Raw genomic sequence first — 14,997 nt, forward strand, 5'->3', positions numbered from 1 at the left:
TGATGATTACCGGTGTGTGTTGGCGACCAGGGAGTCATCATTGGTAATCCAGCAACTGAGGGAACTAAGTGTGGACCATCAGCCTCACAGAGGCAAGTTATCCCATTAGTTACCACTTCGGCTTTATGCAATCCAGCCACGAATGTACCAGCTATTACCTCGGCTGTTTGTAATACAGCTGGAAACATAGCAGCTGTGAGTGGCAACAAAGTTACAGCTGTGAATAGGACACAAACCACATGGATTGATTCTAAGTTAAGTGGTTCAGCGTTACAGCATTCTGGTTCAGCGCCTTGTGTATTCTCTAATGGTGAACATGATACGTTTGGGCCGCCGGAAATTAACAAATGGCTTTCTGAAGGTTTTTCTTTCTCCAGTTCTTCATCTACTAATATTGTTAATCAACAAGGAGAGAAAGGTCATGGCAGTTTTAACAATGACATTGTGTTTAAACTTAAATCTTTGGACAGTTATTTAGTTAAAGTTAAAAAGCTTCAACTCGAAATATCCTATTTCCGTGAATGCTTAAAGCAGAAAATTGTGCCCAAAGGTCTTAGACATTACCAGTTTCCAACTGGTCTTGTCATTAATTCTGAATTCCATAAAGAATTACTGGTTTTATTTGACCGTCAAGGACTTTACCTTCTGGACCTTATGGTTAAGCATTATAATATCTGGGTTAATGACCTGACTGTCAAAGTAGCTGAACTTGATAATAGTATCAAACTCAATGAAGAATTTCTTAGGTATAAATACGAGTATGCACGCATTTTTTCTAGTATTGATCAGTTCTTGACCAAACTGAAAAGCAACAAAGTGAAAAAGTTAGAACGTGACATTAAGGCTTATTCTGAGGGTGTTGCTTATCCCTTGCCATCGGTTGCCCAAGTTTGGCGGGATCCTTTAGTATGTAATACACCAGTACCTGATAATAATACTGGTTTTGTTAACCAGCAACAACATGGCAACCATAGGGTTCAAATTAATGACTCAAATCAATACCAAAATATTCCACGAGTAAATTCTAACCATGATAATCAACCTGAATTAAGGAGAAGTGAGAGATTACAGCATCTTTATGCGGGTAATAATAGTACCAGTTTGGACAATAATTATAATGAACATGTTCAATTTGCCAATCATATGGGTGCCAAACCCAAACAATGGAAGAATTACCAGCTGAAAACTTTCCAGCGGAAGTCGAACAACCACAAGACTTGAGCATAAACTCTTTGTCTTTATCATTTGATAATATACTATCTGGTGACATTTTGGCTTGTTTTAGTACTGATGATGTTATCGCTTGCTCATCGAATGAGATTGGAACAAGAAAATTACCTGTTATTATTACTAATAAGACGGGTGATTTTAAAGTTTATAATTTTTCGTCTGCCAGTATACCAACAGATATGGTTGATTTTCTTTCTAAAGGTTATACCTATGTTCCGGTTCAAAAATTTGACATAGTGAAAACTATAATTGACCTTAAGGTTTTCACTAGGAAGTTAATTTTTTATTAATAATGGGTGCAAGTACTAATGAATTTAATGGGGATCAGTTTTATATTCCAAGCACATTTAATCCCCCCTTGCATCCATTATTACAAGTTTTTGAACAGTTATGTGAACTGGACTTTAGGCAGTTGTTAAAAAATAGACAGCCTATTAGAGGTGATAATGATGTTAGTCAATTTGAATATCAATGTTTGGAATATATTAAATCCCAGAACATACGTATTTGCAAACCCGATAAGGGTGGGGGGCTCGTGGTGTTTGATAACACCGACTACGCGGACATGTATTCATTATTGGATAATCCTGCCTACGTTTTGAGTTCCAGGTCTGAGGTTAATGGAGCATATAATTCTATTAAGAGCAGTATAGATGATATGTTCATTGAAGGAAGAATAGAACAAAACATCTATAATTATTTGTTTACATCTTATCCCAGATATCCTTGTATCTTCAGTATTCTGAAGATACATAAAAATGATGTGGATCCCCCTTTGAGACCCCTAGTTGATGGTAGGGGCTCACCCACTTACTCTTGTGCAAAGGTTGTGGATTCTATACTACAAAAATATGTGATTAAGGAGAGTCAAATATGTAAGAACTCGTGGTCCTTTCTCCAAAATTTAAACAACTTGGAGTTTAGCATGAACTACAACTTTTTTACGGTGGATGTTAAAGATTTATATACTTGTATACCTCAAGAGTTAGGTATAGAATGGGTTAGCCTCCTACTACAGAAGAAAGGGGCTCCAGCTAGTGAGATATCATTAGTAACTGAGTTGATGGAAATTGTTCTCAACAACAACTTTTTTATGTTTGGTGATAACTTTTATTTGCAAAAAGTTGGAGTAGCTATGGGTTCCCCGTGTGGGGCCAGTATAGCTAATCTCGTCATGGTGTATTGGGAATCTGAATATGTCTTTAATAATCCTAGCCTTAGCGATCAGATAGTATATTACACCCATTTTTTGGATGATATTTTCACCCTTCATAAGGGTGATATTGAGAACAGTAACACTATATTGCAAATATTGAATGAGTCTACGCAATTTTTGCAATTTACGGCATCCTTTAGTACAGAAGCAATAGCTTTTTTAGATATATGGCTCTCCAAGAATAGGGAATTAGTTAGCATTGTAGCTACTATTTATAGAAAAAGAACTTATTCTAATTCCTTTTTGCACTTTACAAGCTGCCATCCTTATCATCAGAAACGTTCCGTTATCAAAGGACAGTTGGTCCGGGCAGCGCATATTGTGAATGAAGACAGTGATTTCATGCAAGAATGTCAGGTCTTAAAATCTATGTTTTTGCATAGACCTTACCCTGTTACATTATTGGATGATTTAATACATGAAGTCTATTTAAAGAGATTAAATGGCACATACCAACCTTTGTTGCGGACCAAACAAACACCTGTTGTTGAAGTTAATACTTCAGGGAATTTAGTTAACTTTTTGGAAGCTAGTTATGGTACTGAAGTACAGAGTGTCCCTAGTTTGGTAACTACATACAATCTGCACAGTCGGTTGTGTTTGGATGTTATTAAGAAAAACTGGGGTTTGTTTGGCACTAATCATAATATTTGTGTTAAGATGGCTAGTGGACCATGTGTCACATTCAGGAGGGGTAATAACCTGAAAAATCTATTTGAACGACAGTGAAGGGTGCCCCCAAAAATTACTGGCATGTTTAAATGTCAAGATTGTAAATATTGCAAATTTGTAGACAACTTGTACTTATTAACGGTAAATGGTTACCACATCAAATTTAAAGCTAGGTTTAATTGTAATACAAGAATGGTCATTTATGTGGCAAAGTGCCAAAGGTGCCCTGTGTTTTACATGGGCAAAATGGAGTGCAAACTCCATGAAAGGATGCATGAACACCAATATGCCATTAGTAGAATGAAACTAGATAATGCTTTGGCTATGTCCAACAACATAGTGACCATAGCTTTAAATTTTCAGTTATAGATCAGGTGAACCAAGTTAAAAGAGGGGGTCCAACATCATTGCAATTGGAAGAACTGGAATTAGAATGGCAGATTAAGCTTAATGCTTATAACCATCCAGGTCTTAATGAAAGTTGTTCCATTAGTAGTGTATTAAAACTTAAGAGTTTGAAACGTTAATGTTGCCCTTATTGTAATATTTATAAATCTGTATATTTAATTTAAGGGGTTTATAAATGTTAGAGTTTGCTTCTATATGGCTAATACTTCATATAGATATGTATAGTTTTATAGGCCATTAGTGTTGCCACTTTTAGTAAATTTTGGGTTTATGGTACTTTGTTTGTGTTTAATATGTGTATATATATATATATATATATATATATATATATATATATTATATTATATTTAAATGATATTATATTGAATTTTATGTTCGAACATTGTTATGGAGATGTGACTGACATATGTGGTGATTTTTGAATTCGGATACGAAACTGTTATATATATGTATCTTTAAGTAATAGAGAGGTGGGTTTTATTTGAATGGTTAATTGATGTGACTATATATTTGAATATTAAGTATTATCATGTTTTCTGATGAAGTGTGTTCATTGAGCACACAAAAAGCACTTCAAAATAAATAGAGTTTGATGGTTTTTATATATACACTGGTTCGTGCTTTTACTCGTACTGTGACCGTTTCTGTTTTCATTAGTAGTTTAATTATGTGAGACTGTATTGAATGCCTCGGATAAGGTAGCTGGGCCATATTTACCTAGATTCCTGTGGGAGTTTATAGTATTGGTGAATTTGAGTAGGGCAGTGGTGGTGCTGTGGGATGGGCAAAATCTATGTTGGGTTGAGGAGAAAAGGTTATTGGTGAGGAGATAGGAGAGGAACTGATGAGGAATACATCTTTCTAGGATCTTAGAGAGGGGTGAGAGAATTGCAATTGGTCGATAGTTGGAAAGGTCTAGGGTGGGGCTACCTTTGTGGAGTGGTATGATATATGATGTTTTCCACAGGGATGGAAAGGTGTGTTCGGTGATGAACCTATTTATTAGAAGTGAAATGGGATAGGCTATAGCTGTGGATCCAATTTGGAGGTTTTTGACAGGAAGGATCTCAGCTGCAAGGGTAGTTGGTTTGAGTTTGGCTAGGAGTTTTTGGATAGTAGAGGTAGGAACAGACTTAAGTGTGAAAGGTATGGTATTAATTTGTGCCTGAGGTGGTTGTGAGTTGTTGGAGGAAGTGATGTTGTTTCAGAGTTTGAATACTGAAGAGGTGAAATAGTTATTAAAGCTGGAGGCAATTTCCAGGTCTGTACCTGTTATATTGGGGGTGGGAGTGGTGGTTCTTCTGGGCTGTAGGATATTATTTATTGTTGCCTAGAATTTTTGCAGTTTGGTACTGTATTAGTTTTCTTGAGTGATACAATAATAATGTTTATCGAGCTTAACCTGCTTTTTTGCTTTGTTCCAGAGCTCATGAAAGGTTTGCCTTGCTGTGGGTGATCTTGTGTGGTGCCAGGTTTTCCAGGCTTTATCCCTGGCTCTAAGGAGGGCTTTTGTGGTTTTCTGGAAGCAAGGAGTGGGGTTTATACATATCCTGATAGTTTTTAAGGGAACTAGTTGGTTGAGGATATTTAGGAATGTGGAGTTGAACTAATCAACTGTTTTGTCTAATGAAAGGGTTTTGATGGGAGACCAGTTGCAATGTTGCAAGGCTCTTATGAAGTGGTCTCTAGGAAAATTTTTGTTAGAATGGGTTTTTAGAAAGGAGGGAGAGTTAATTATTTTACATTTGTGCCTGAGGGTAAAAGTGGGGCTGTGGTCGCTCAGAGAGTTTGATAGGGTGCCACATTGATGGGCAGTATTTGGTTGATTTGTGAGGATCCAATCAAGTTTAGATTCTCTTTTTGTGGCCTTATTAATGTGTGTGGGAGTATCTATAAGTTGGGTGAAGTTATATAGGTTAATGTGGTGGGTGGCGGTGGGAGAATGGATGGAGTTCCAGTCAATGTTTACATCACCTAGTTTCTTGAGGGAGGGAGTATGAAGCCCAGTGAAGTATGGATTCTAGGGTGGCTAGGTTGTCACCCGGGTGCATATAGATACTCAGTAGGTTTAGGTACTTATCTTGGTTAAGGGAGAGTTTTGCAAATAGAGTCCCTGCATTGTTGAAGTTGGGGGAATCTTTTTGGAGGAGTTGTAGTTTGGTTCTGTGAAGTAAAGCTAAGCCTCCACCTCTTTTATTTAGCCAGTCTCCCCTAAGGATGTTATATCCAGTTGGGGTGATGGAATTATCTTTAATATGTGGTTTAAGCCACGTCTCTATGATGAGAATAATATTGGGGTTATATAAGGAGATGGCAGCGTGAAAGTCTTCTATTTTATTCATGGTACTACGGGTATTCAAATTTAGTATCAGTAAGTCTGTGAGTTTGTGCTTAGCTGGATAGTGATGGGTGCATGGCTTATTAGCAGGAGTTGCTGGCCCGGAGTTGGGGTGAATGTCTCCTCCTAGTAGTAGCTGGGTAGTTATACAGGTGATAGTTTTTAGCTAGTGGACAATTAGGTAGTGAAATTGTAAACGTGGTTGCTTTTTAGATGGATAGAAGTGGTACATGGGAGGGGTATAGTATATGGGGGATTGGGTTTATATGGTGGGGTATATGCTAGCATAAGTGGGGGTGATAGTAATGTTGTGGGTTAGGGTGTGGGATTTGGGGTGGATACAGTGAGTGATTGTGATGAGATAAGATGTGTTGATGGTGGCTATGGAGAGACAGGTGAATAAAGAGGTTAATCCCAGGAGGGTATAGTGGAGATGAGACTGGGGTAATGAGACATACTGGGAGTGAGGTTGTGGAGTTAGAGGAGGTATTTATATTTGTTGAGGGTGTGAGTTGTCTGATTAGGAGATATGGCTGTGGATATTGAACTGGTAGGTGGGCTGGAGTGGTGGGAAGTGGAAAGGCATGTGTAGATGCTGCTGATAGATGTAATTATTGGATAATGGGAGGATGAAGGGAGAGTCTTAGTAAAGGAGGTTACCTATAAATTCAGAGTATGCAGTGATGGGTGGAAATTGGGGCAGGGGAGGGAGCAGAGTAAGCCCATAAGGCAAACAGGGCAGGATGAGCCAATCAAGGTATGTGCAATTCAAAAATAAACTATCAGTTGCTCAGAAGTCACCTCTATAATGTTAGTCCTTCTTTTGCTACCAAATGCTTTTTTTTTTTTTTTTTTTAAAGGACTGAAAGCCCTTTTTAATTTTACCAGTTGGATCCCCTAAGAAATATCCTTGTCTGAGGGCTGAGAGAGAGTTAATCAACTATTGCTGAGACAGACTGGCAGGGTAGTGCGGATATATGACATAGAAGAAGAAAAAATAGGTAAATTTTTCTTTAGAGACTGGAAGGGCTAGAATTACACTTTAGTGTGGAGTGTTTTACAGACTTTAAGTGTAGAAACCAGAATGTGTGCACCAGCGGGGGGGGGGGGGGACTCAAATATCTGAGGTCTGAAAGTGATTGAGTCAGCTAATGTTCACTCAGAGACAGACTGGGAGGGTAGTGGGGATATATCACATGCCAAAAAAGATGGATAAATGTTTCTTTAGAGATTAGAAGGGCTAGAATTACAGATTAGAGTGGAGTGTTTTTACAGACTTGAAGGGTAGAAATCAGAATGTCACTACATGGTGGGGGGGACTGAAATCCCTGCTGCTGGCTCATGTATGTATGTATGTTCAGTACATTAAGGATTACAGTAAAAACACAACCTACTAATGCCTTTGGTATTATAATGAGACATACACTTAAGTTCTGCAAGGTTCTTCAATACAGTTGGAAGTCCCACTGGCTTTACTTATGTTAGTGGTGTTTGCCATAGGATAGGTGCTGCAAATTCTATAAGACACAGCTTGGCTGAGAAAAAAGAAAGCAAAAGATGGTAGAGAACAGTGAGCAGTTGTAAAGTTCTACAGCTTTAACACACTCAAAAAATTAAAAATACAGTTTAGAGAACAGTAGACAATTGTTAAATACCACAACACTAATAAAAATAAACAGTTTAGAGTATTAATCACAATATAATAGTACAGAAGTAGTAAATAATCTAATTATAGCAATAATTAGATCTTTATTTTATGGCAAATACTGCACTCATATATTACTGAACACACTAGATGCATGTTCCTCAACAGTTAACTGAACATTCTATCTCAAAGCCCTATTCGGCATGAAATAAACAGAATGCTTAGTATTGTAATAGTCTCTGGTTCCAGCCATAGGTTTAAGTTTACATCAAATGCAGTCATGTAGCCATAAAAAATAGCTTTTACATACAAATAAAACAAATTGTTTGTTTTGCAATGTAAATGATTAGCCTCCAGCACTGGCCATAGGTTTAAAGTTGAATCAAACACAAGTGCTTAAAAATATATACAAAAAATAGCCTCTGGTACTACATCATCACTAAATTGGTTCAAATTATGTATCAAGAGCCTCTGGAACCAGCCAAACGTTTAAGGTGGTAACAGATCTAGTTGCTAAAACATGTAGTATGATTAGCTTCTGGTACAAGCCATAGGTTTAGGACAACTTACAAAAAAACAGTTGCTAAGCCAGAGAAAGCAGCAGGAATTCCTGCAAAAAGCAGCATACTCCATTGCCTACCCTGTTAGCATACGTCTTAATAGGTCCATTCAAGAGTCTTACATTCCCACCATTTGGAAAAAAGCATTTATCCTCCTACTGCACAAAGGTGGAAACAGTTTAGACATATCCAGTTTCAGACCCATCACCATACTCTCCCCTATCTCAAAGATCTTCAGAAATTTTATTCACAGCCAATTCCTTAACTATGTACATAACAATAACCTGCTGTGAATAAACCAGCATGGTTTAAGACCCAGTCATAACACCACTAAAGCTCTTATAGCCTTCTGTGACTTTCAATCGGGCTCAAGATGCCAGGAAATGTGTCTCCTCTCTATTACTCGACCTTTCTAAAGCCTTTAATACTATCTCCTACCCTCTTCTCCTCAGGAAAATATCCAACTTAGGAATTTCTCCCTCTAATCTACTCTGGTTTTCAAACTACCTCACACACAGACAACAAGCTACTAAGTGGCAGCACTCTTTCTCTCCTTTCCTCAACACCACTACTGGCGTTCCACAATGATCCATATTAGGGCCTCTGCTTTTCAACATTTTTATCAATGATTTCCACTCCACTCTCACTCAAAGCACAGTCATCCAATACGCAGATGATTCTACTATCATCTACACTTCCAATTCTCCTCCTGAACTCCTGAAATTCAGTCAGCTCTCATTTCCACAGAAATATGGATGGCTAACAACCACCTTGCCTTAAACCCTAAGAAAACTAAACTTATGTTATTCACCCCTAAGAAGACCACCACTATAAACAAAGACTCTTTCTCTATTCTCTCCCAAGATAATACTACCATTGAGGTCGTCACACATACTAAACTTCTAAGTGTCACCATAGATGAACACCTAACTTTCAACATGCATATTCACAACAATATCAAAAAAACACACTAGAAACTGTGCCTGCTATACCAGCAGAAAACTTTCCTCAATTACTACTCAAAACTAGCCCTTGCCTCCTCCTTCCTACTCCCTACACTTCTTTATGGTTCTCCTCTCTTTACCAATATACAGGCCAGTCTTAAATCCAAACTAGACTCATGCTATAACAAAATTGCAAAGTCCGTGACTAATGGGTAACACTTATCTCACCACTGTGCCTCTCTTCAATTACTAAACTGGCTAGAACTTCCTCATCGTCTTACATACATACAGATAAGAACTGCTCACAAACTAATATTCTGTCCTTCCAGCTGCCCTGCCCTTTCGTCTCTATTTACACTATGCCACCCTAATATTCCTCTCCGCTCTGAAAATCAAATGCTGCTCCAAGTAGAAAAACCTAACTTCTCCTCTGGTCAAATGCTCCACTTCTTTTCCACTGCTAGACTATGGAACTCTCTCCCACCTTAAGATCCACTAGCAATGCATCTTTGTTCAAAAAATTTATTGTGACAACACCTTTCCTCCCACTGGCTATGCTCGTGTTAGTTCCTCACACTGTATAACCTGAACCTTTCTCTCTCTCCTACCACCCCACCTTTCATACTCCATCCTATATTACCTTCAAGCTTTCATCCATGGATATACACATATATATATATATATATATATATATATAGATATATAGATATATATATATATATATATATATATATATATATATATATACAGCTGCACTACCTTCTTACTTTGTAAAAAACTTTGCTTACAGTGTAAAACATGTATCTGCCAAAAAAGTTTTTAATCAAATGTATGTATTGCATTGTATGTACTATGTATTGTATGTATTGTATAAATCTTTGGGGAGCTTTTCTACCTGTGTCTCCACTAAAAATGGGTACTTTTTGGCGCAGTAGGACCTTTCCAGTAAACAAATGCAAATAAATAAATTAATAATTAATAAATAAATCTACAACTTATGTGGGGAAAAAGCAATGCTTCTTGCAAGCATTTTCGACTGATAAATGCATATTAACTGAACTTTTGTTATTCCCAGATGGGTATACAAGTCTCATTTCCCACTTCTCCGGAGATTATTAACAATAGCTAGAAAATTATTACAAAGAGATGGAAAAATTAGATTATGATTTCATTTAAATGATTTATAAATCCTGTCACTGTGTGTAGTAGAGAAATATGCACTATTAAAATGAAAAGAAATTAACAGAATATATTCACTGGATGCAATTGAAGTCATTAATAAAATATATTAATCCATATTTATTATCAGTTTAAGGGTGAAGTATGTATATAGCAAGAGCTGATTTGGACACTTGTATAGATAGTTTTGTTTTATTATGTTAATGTGTTTGTCTCTATATACAAAAATTCAATACATATAAAAGATGAACTCCATGCAGTGTTACTTAGAATATGATTTACTGAATTTCTCTGAATCAGATGATAGCAGTATACCTTATTTTAAAGAAAAACAGACAGAAAAAGTAGCTATACCTTGCTTCATCAGGCATTCAAGTAATGCTGTTCAGCCAAAGTAGAATAAGTGGAGAGCACATGACCAGGAAAAAAAGTTTGTTTAGTGAAAACCTATAGTTTTTAGCTCTCATCTAAACTTACTTATTTTTAAAGTAGCACAGTGAGGACAGCAACTGTGTGACACTATGTTTTCATATATTGTTTTATTAACCTTTGAACTCGTGTGTATGTTTGAAAGAAATTTTGGACTGTCTGTACTTCACTGGGTTGTCTTTAAGTAATGACTCTAAGGCTGAATGACTTGGCATGACGACAGACAGCTTTTTCCAATGTACTTCATTTACTCTGGATTTGTGTGACCATGCACTTAACATATTTAGACCTCAAGGGTATGGCACACAATGCTATAGTAGGGGGTGCAGAGTGTAGTATTTTTTAAAACTTACTGTTATTTAACTGTTGTGTAATTTTTCTATTGGTAACATTTTAGGAGTACATTGTTATGGTGTTATAGATGTTTAATTTATGATATTTTAAGTGTCTGTTACAGATGCAGTGTGAAATATTTACTGGAAATCTAGCAGCACAAACCATTTAATATATATTTATCAGCAGACATAGTTAGCAAATCTAAATAAAGACAAAAAGAGTGACTTTCTTTTAAGATGAAAATTTGATATACTTAACTCTGCTCCAGTAGTATTACAGAGCATAAAGGAAGAGATGAATAGATAAAGCCAAAATTGAGTGACTGTTTACCAGGGGTGGCTCATGCTATTGGGCTGCAGGACTGCAGACCCCCCCAGCTGTAAAAAAAGTAAATAAACAAAAATAAACAAAAAAGAAAAAAAAAAGAACAAAATAAAAGCAAATATGAGTCCCGGAACATTGTTCATTTGCACTCGCAACATGTCCCGATATCTGGACTGCTGGTGAACCAGTCTGGAGCATGCACACAGAATCCAAACTGCCTCACCAGCAGTCTGGATTAAGAAGACAACATTCAATTCCAAATATCCCAGAAGTCTACGCAGTTGTAACTGCATAGACTGGAAGGGGATCAAACTGCAACGTATGCAGGCTGTTGCTCCCATGGGAAGGGGAAGGACTAGGGCGAGCCTCACAGAAGGGGAAGGACTTGCCTACTGCAGGAATGGATGGAATTTACACCTGCTCTCTCATCGCGGGATTTTATATGGATGGATTTTACAGCTACTGCAGGGACTTTGGACTCAGGGTGTGAGCTGCTGTGTGTGTGTGTGTGTGTGTGTGTGTGTGTGTGTGTGTGTGTGTGTGTGTGTGTGTGTGTGTGTGTGTGTGTGTGTGTGTGCAAGAAAGTATTGATTTGCACTTAGTATAGTTTTGGGTGATTCACAGACTCACAAATTAGCAAATATTAAGGTTTTTCCTCATTGTGGCTTACATGTCTCCGAATGACATTTTCCCACTTCACAGAAACAGTCGCTTTTAGATGCAGCTGTTGTCACTGATGTTCCTAGATATACTGTGATGCTGTCTGCTTGGTCTTTTCCACATAGAAGCTGTCACAACCAGAACATGTCACCACAGAGAACACTCCTCAAGAGTTAAAAGTAACATGGACTTTTGCACCATAGATTCTGTCTGAATGTGGACTATTTAGGAGTGTCTGTCATTATCTATTATAAAAACAAAACTCACTTTCCCAGCTCTCCAAGAGATTTTTGCGCTAATTGATAGATTTCAGGTATACTTCTCTCTGCCAAAAGTGTCATAATGTTAATTTTCCTTCCACTGATAAAAAACGGAATACATCCACCACTCTCAAAGCATGACTGCTGCCTTAAGGTTTTTCCACATTTGACTAAAGTGTTTGACGGTTGTTAACATTTCTTCTGTACTGATTATAGTATCAAAATCCAGACATGTAATATTACCCAAATAAGGGAATATACAGATAGAATCTCTTTTTTATATTAGTAACTATACTCTGATCATATCCCCGTCTAACAATATTTGAACAATCTCCATTTTTTCCATTGAGACAATTTTTACCACCAGACATCAGTCTAGATAAAGTATGAAAACTGTCTTTTAACATTACATTTTATAATATTATTATTATTATGAGTAGTGTCATGAGAATACATGCCCCAGTTGCTTCATGGTGGTGGGTAGAGAATACCACAGGCTTGAACCCTGTACCTTTGGTCCAAGTGGCAAAATCCTGAATTCCCTACCCACAACCATTTGTAAAAAGTTTGCAGATTTTTACCTCATATTTATTCTGTTCTGTTCCTTATAAAACCGGTGGTTTCTGTATTTTTCCTTCTTTGCACAATTAGTAGTGCAGTGGTGCAGTGGTAGCATTGTTGCCTGACAGCTACAGCTTCTCTGATTTAATTCTTGGCTGGGGTGCCTTCTGTGTGAAGTCTGCATGTTCTTATTGTGTTTGTGTGGGTTTGCTCTGGTGTCCTCCAATCTTATAAAGACATGTGTCTGGAGTGTTTCTCCCTGGGCCTCTGCTGAAAATTGGCTTTTATTCCAAGTTAGACTTTCCTGGTTAACAAATGTTATATAAAAAATGACAAGCATTTGAATTTCAGACTTCATATTCTTCAGGAAGGTGGTAACACAAAACCTTTTATTCTAGCAATTTTCTAAGTTTATAAGGTGGGTGTTTGAAATTTGCCCCTATTTTTGGGACTGTATTCCCCCATTATTGGCTTTGTTCAGGTGTTTTGTGCTAAGAGGTTGACTGTAATGATGAGAACTGAATTCACTAAATGGTAGCTATTTAAGTTTCAGTCTTCCTGTTTTTCACAAAACCGCTAGTTTGGCATAGTGGTATGTTGCTCTGACTGTTTTGCACAGACTCCTGGGTTCAAGGCTTGGCAGTGAAATGTATGGTGGTAACACAGCATTTTATTCTAGCAACTTTCCAGCATTATACAAGCAATGTTTAAAATGTGTCCCTGGTTTTGGGGTTTTGTCCCCCCCAATAAATGTTGGCTTTTTCCAGATTTCTTGTTCTGCAAATTTCAGAGATACAGCTGAGTGTTGAGTAGATTTTACAAGCCAAGCAGCTGAGAGCTGCAGGGGAGCAAAAGTTTTGTGATGCTTATGCTGACTCAGCTTGCATTGTTAATAGCTCAACAGATAGTATACTTGCTTTTGATGCAGAAGGCTGTGGGTTCTAATCCCTCATTAGGTAAATGTATTGCTGATATTGTACTGTGTTGCAAAGGGGTGGATGCTGGAGTTCTTTTTGGCAAATATACCTAATAACTATTAAACTGTTATCAGTTTGCCATCCATTCCCTATTGCAGTATTACTAGCTTATCATTTTTTTTAGTGTAACATAGGCAATTTATTCCTCAAGGGCAACAGGCACTTTATTTGTAGATGAAACAATGAAATATAAAGCTGTTTGCTAGCAGCAACCTCTTCATTAGTTACTGGTCTTTTTAATGTGGAATTATTTAGATGACTTTTACTTCTTCAGAGAGTGTGCATATTTACTGATACTGATGGACAGTAGATGTTTGAGTAGACTTTTATGATGGAAATGTTCTGAATTGGGCAGTTTTGTCATTATTGGTGCATACATTTTGTTTCATTGTTTACTGGAAAAATGTTCAAAACAATGAATTTAAAATGCCCTCTAAAACTGTACTGTATTGTTCAAGGAATATAATTTAATACAATCAGGAAGGTCTATCAAAGAGCATGTGTATGTTTTGTGTGTAAGGGGCCTGTGATTTGAAAACAGCCCAAAGTTAATCTTTATCTGCCACTGGCAAAATGTATTTTCTTTGAATGTGGGTTTCAATGCTGTTTCAATGAATGTGAGTTTCAAGGGCAGAGAAGTTTTAATGCTAAGTCTATTTTCATTGTAAGACTGCATTGTTTTATTTAGCAGATATCTATTAGTGTTTGTGCTATAAAATGCAAACTGAAACTTTCAAATGAAGTCTAAACCATCACAGAAGTAAAGCAGTATGCACATTACAATGTTTATGGTAAATTGAGTGAAATAACCAAGGAATGGGACATTGGAATGGCTGCAGGGGGAGACTCCATTCGACCATGATTTTGTGATGGGGGAAGGGCAGCAAACTCAGACAGCCCCGGCTGAACTATACCTCTCAAATGTCCAGATTTTTGCAGAATGAATAGATTTTTTGCTTCTTATTTTTGTTTTTTTCCTCATAAAATGTGTGGTTTTCTGGCAACTCATTTAGAAATTAACTGAAGTCACTAAATAATGACAGACATTGAGTTTCAGACATCATAACCTTCAGAAAATGCATGCTTCATATGACAGTATTTGTAATAAAGGATAGGATTACAGTATTTACAGAAGCTCATTACATTTGTTGGAGACTTGCAGTCATCTTTGCAGGCTTTACCCATAAACTAAACAGAATGCCAATCTATCATGTGTGGTCCATAACCTGTGCAGTAATCCTTAAAGCAATTTATCTTG

The sequence above is a fragment of the Protopterus annectens genome, chromosome 8.part0, assembly GCF_019279795.1.
Source record: "Protopterus annectens isolate FY-2018-M chromosome 8.part0, PAN1.0, whole genome shotgun sequence".
NCBI lineage: Eukaryota > Metazoa > Chordata > Ceratodontiformes > Protopteridae > Protopterus > Protopterus annectens.